Source organism: Pinus tabuliformis, chromosome 9 (assembly GCF_031772625.1).
Source record: "Pinus tabuliformis cultivar Carrire ecotype Pingquan chromosome 9, CPIR1, whole genome shotgun sequence".
In the NCBI taxonomy this organism is placed as follows: Eukaryota; Viridiplantae; Streptophyta; class Pinopsida; order Pinales; family Pinaceae; genus Pinus; species Pinus tabuliformis.
This window is the reverse complement of record NC_142307.1, coordinates 706609052-706614354: the sequence shown is the minus strand read 5'-3', so window position 1 is coordinate 706614354 and position 5303 is coordinate 706609052. Positions and strand designations below refer to the sequence as shown.

The following is a 5303-nucleotide window of genomic DNA, read 5'->3' as shown; positions in this document are numbered from 1 at the left end:
TTTTTTTGTTTGTTGCCGGAAAGACCACTCAAATTCTCACAATTACGGCTTTCTGCTAATTTTTTGCCGCGCTGTGTTTCGGTAATATCTTCCTGGTTTTTACTGGTAATGCATATGCGAATTATCGTTTAGATTATCTGCTCGGTTATGCTTAAAATATCCATATCTTATCGGGTTTGGTAATTTCCGTATGGAGCTATACTGGTGTTAGGTCAGATGGATATTCGTTGTGGAAATATTGATAAGTGCCCATTCATTATCAACGCGGTATTCATAGGTTACTTACTCATTTTCAACGCGGTATGCATGGTGGGTTATTCATTATCAACGCGATACTGATAAGTAAGTTAATAGCACGATATGCGGCCAGATATGCCAAAGCAGCTTATCTTAGGCTCACGCGATAACTATCTCCTTGAATACGCGCCCAAATTTCTCGGCATCCGACCAATCTTTGCCGGATACGCTGGTTATTTTTGGGCAATGACGGTTAGTTATGGCCAATACGCCGCTTATATATGGGGAACGCGGGTTATCTCCCATGGAAACTCGACCTATCATTCGTGTTATACGTGCAGGGGAGAACTCGCGTATCCGGCATGATAACTCGCAAATCAGACAGATATAAGTCGCATATCCGGCATTTCTCACCCGCTCGCCTAAAAATGCCTCGCATAACCGCCTCGGATAGCACGGAGTTCAGCGTCGGATAGACGGAATGAACTCGTGTATACGGCGTCCCGTCCAGAGGCAAATCGCATATCCGGACTAAAGTGACTCGCGTATGCTATGAATAAATCACTTATCATAACCGTTCAGTATAATAGTCATGGTACTCCACGCGAATTATCTCGCGTTGCAGATAATGGCCATTGTAAGTCGAGCGAATTATCTCGCCAAAGATAACCACATCCTCTGAAAACCTTTCTGTGTCAACCCTTAACTTCTAAATATAGTCGGTATCGGTAGGGCACAGTAGGGAAAGGATATAGATTTTCGTCAAACAGTTTCAGTAGTCCGTCTATCATTCCTTCCTTGCTACCAATTTCTCCGGCAGCATTTCAGTCGCTTGACATTATTTCCACAATAGATGCTGCGTCTCCAGGCTATACTTTGCCAACAACCTTTCCAGCGCAGCTGGCACAGACGGTCTCGTAAAATCTCACGTGTGAACAAAGAACAGTGAAAATCTCAGGTGTGAACAAAGAACAGTGAAATTGCACCCATTGCTTCTTCCACTGCCTTAAGGTCCGCACCCATTTCAGAATTGATCGAGGGTTTTGAATGGAAAACGAGGATAAGAACAGGCAAAGCTCGCGGACCCTTGCTAGACGTCTCGGGTTCTTCAAAGCTCTGAGTTTATCCGCACTCACTTCTTGAATATCATCAATTATTTGGCGCACTTTTCTTGGCTCGTCAAACGGGTTCAGGTGTCGGGTTTCCTGAAAAGTGCTGTGAAGAACATCGAGAGTTGTGTCAGATTTCCTGCAAAGTTGTCACGATCTTCCATATTTAAATGCATAAATAAAAAAAAATTTAACACGAGGGTCCATCTTTCAACCCTTTAGATCTATTTACATTTACTAGCACATATTTGTACTAGCACATATTTGTGCTCACACCGGTTCGCATGTTGATAAACTTATATAAATGTAAACCCCTTAATAAATCACAGGCTTGTAAACATGGTCTCCGTTTCTTAACGTTTGAAACCAGCACTTAATGCAAATGGTATGTACGTTGGCATATTCGGTTGTCATTTACACGGTGTGCCAGGTGGTGCGTGAGTAATAACCCAACTCACCCTCTACCGTGGCCAGATGGCTCCAGTTCACGTGAAGGCATGTGATCAGTGGAGAGTTGACCCACACTGGGTTCCGCGCCAAGACCTCCCGCCTAATTCAACGATGGTGATCCACCCTCCTCATCGAACGGCTCCGGTTGATCTAGGGTTTGACACACAATACTTATTCACCGGGTTCCTCGGACAGAGTCCATTTGCAACACTCCGCGGCAGCCGAGCTCCTATACTTCTCCCTCAGACTCTCTGCAACTACTCCGGTGTCTATGATACTCCTCAGGTAAGAATGGCCGGAAGTCATTATACGTTCTCAATACAGTCAGTTTAATTACAGCTTTCCTTATTATTTGTAACCCATATACTAACTGTGGCTGAATAAACGTCTTGAGGGTTATGTACAGGTCCTCCGCAGCTTCTCCTACTGTGTGCAGAAGGGTTCGGGCTTTTTAACGAAATCCACAGGTATGGCCGAATAACCTTTTCCCGGTTTAATGGTTTATGATTTACTGTGTGAAACGACTTCTAGCTGAAGCAGGGTTATGGTTTGTTACCTGTTTCAGGTTCGATGATTTGTCTCATACCCTGACTACGCCTATACGGCCAGTCTCCTCAAGCCGATCTGTCTTGCGGCCTTTAGGGTTTAAATAGGTAACACTGGGCTTTCATGCCATTTACTGTGTTTAGTGCATTTGATTTGGGGCTTCGCCCTCAGGTGTTAAGATGTCGCCGGATGTATATTTGAAAAGCTCTCAGGGATTTACTGAGTCTGTGAATGACTATACATTGTTTTCATGATACTGTGATTTACCACCGTTCTCTAAGCCGGACCTCTCTCGGCCATGAAAATGTTTTGTTGTTTTCTATTAATGATCATTTGTTTCGCTTCTCAGCTTATACCATATTTCCGAATGGTTATTTTGATATTACCTAGTCAGTTCATGTGGAAACTTATGTACTGGGTTTTCTACTGTATATTCATTTTCCGTCTATGCCACAGATTCGTGATCCTTAAGGGTTTACCTCAGTGCGTATTAATACAGAGTATTTCTTGGGGTTTCACATGTATTCAGTTCATTCTGCACGGTTTTCATTTATATATAGGTATTCTTGTTGCGACGCTGAGATAGTTCACATATATTTGGTTCAGTCCAAACAGTTTCCATTTATATATATATAGTTCCTTTAATGCGATACTGAGATAGTCCTGCGCTCGGGTGTTGAGCGTAGCGTCTACCTCCTCCGCGACAGTCATTATAATGACCCTGAATTGTCAGTTTACTATATGTTGAATTTGTAGATCATAAATCTGATATCATTGACTTAACTGGTAATAATATATTCGTTTTGTCCGGTTCTGCTATGTTTAATTGCTAACAGGTCCGTCACATGGATTTGTAACCCTACCCGGGTCTGTTAATGTGAAAAGACTTGACATAAACCCTCATACGGGTCTGATAATATGGGTAACCTATGGTAACCCTCATTAGGGTCTGACCATGCAATTTCGACATACATGCTGCTCTTATCTGTACATTGCTAATGCTATTCCGTTTCCATGTTGACATATCACTATGCTGTATTATTTTCATGTATTATTTCATGTTTATACAATATTGTTTTTATGCCATGCTGTCTAGCGAAAATATATATACGCGGCATTTGGGTTCAGCCCTTCTGTGTGTTTACAGCATTTTGGGTTTCGGCCATTTATATATATAACAACATTTCGCTTTCGGCCATAATATGTATTTGCAGAGTTTTCGTTTTCGGCCATTCATATATATTTACACAGTACTATTTCATAGTTCCTCCACACAGTTTCATTCGCTTCCGTTATCTTGATTTATATAATGCCATTGCTTATAAACAAGCACTAGTTCCGTGCAAGTTACTGTATTATATAACCTGGTTTCCTACCAGGCATTTCTAGACCTTTCCTAGGTTTTATTTTGTTTCTGTTCTCTAGTTTACCTCACTGTTATTGATACAGTCCCATACCTCTACAACAACTCCAAGAACTAACTCTGTTCTGAGCGTATTATGTTGACTATGCAACCGTAAGTTATTGATGCAGTGTCTGTAGGTGACCATAGTCTTATATTAACATATACAACATTTCAAGAACTGTATGCATTAATCAGATTGACATACTACAGTAACTAAAGACAGTAAGAAAGTTCTGTGACCTGTCTGTCTTCTTCTGTACCTGTTCTTTAATTGCTAGCTAGTTCAGAGAATGCATACCTGGTTATTCCGTTATCGATGTCCTTACTTGCAGAAGTCACCTGCAATAGTTTTGCTCTTATCCTCCCAACCTTGAGATCCACTTCGTTGGACTCTCCCCCCGAGCCGTCTTGCAGGCCTGCAGCCATCAACAAGACTCTTGCACCTCTGTGCTAGGTTATCTGGTCATTACCAGACTTAACCTCCTTTCTGCCCCTGTTCTCTCCTGGAATTTCTCTCTCTGCTTGTTCCTCAACAACCCAGAGACTTTTCCTTCCCAGGACTTTTCCTTGGGTGAGAAACAGTTGCATCAGTTTTATAACTGATTCACTAAAAATAGAAATCCTCCTTCAGGAGGCTGCCAGCATTTTCAAGAACATATCCATAAAAATAATTCAATAATTAACTTATTTATTAATAATGTCATTCAAAAACCATGAGTAACCACTCAACACTTTTTACCACAGTAATTATCCAGATTTACAAGTTACCGGGGTCATTACATCTCCCCCCCCTAGGATTGGACATCGTCCCGATGTCTTCTCTCATTAAATAAATGTGGGTAAGTTTTTCTAATGAGTTCCTCGTCTTCCCATGTAGCCTCCTCAGGCCCATAGTGCTGCCACAACACTCTAACTTGGGTAATAACCCGTTTCCGCAGCCGCACTTCTCTCCGGTCGAGAATGCTCTGTGGTTCGACCAGGACCTCGCCTTCCGGTTCGACCTGCAAACCACCAATACCTTTAATCAGTTTCTTACAAAATATAGGTGCTTAATCAAACAACCGGATTAATTCTTACCCGCACATCTTGCCATCGAATAACATGTTTAGAGTCATATACATATTTCTTTAGGACAGACACATGGAACACATTGTGAATCCTAATGTGACTTGGCATGGCAAGTTGGTAGGCCACTGGCCCCACTCTAGCCAAGATCTGGAATGGTCCAAAGTATCGTGGAGCCAGCTTGGCGCACCCACTCCACTGCAGGGTGCTCCTCCTAGCTTGAATCCTTACAAACACATGGTCACCAACCTTGTACTCTGTGAATCTTCTTTTCCTGTCCGCAAAACTTTTCTGCCGGTCTTGGGCAGCTTTTAGATTAGCACGCACTCTTTTCACCATGTCTTCCATTTCCTTAAGCATTTCTGGTCCCAAACTCAACTTGTCCTCAGGTCCACCCCAACTTGAGGGTGTGCGACATTTCCGTCCATACAGGATCTCAAAGGGACTTAGCTGAGTCGAAGTGTGATATCCATTATTATACGCAAATTCGA

At 42.3% G+C, this 5303-nt stretch overlaps 1 long non-coding RNA gene across 1 annotated transcript; it reads left to right on the top strand.

Moving 5' to 3' along the window:
* The first annotated feature begins 2001 nt into the window (after window positions 1–2001).
* LOC149150646 (uncharacterized) lies at window positions 2002–2485 on the top strand. Its single transcript, XR_016263125.1, has 3 exons — window positions 2002–2081; window positions 2203–2263; window positions 2362–2485. It is a non-coding gene; the product is annotated as an uncharacterized LOC149150646 (long non-coding RNA).
* The last annotated feature ends 2818 nt before the right edge of the window (window positions 2486–5303 follow it).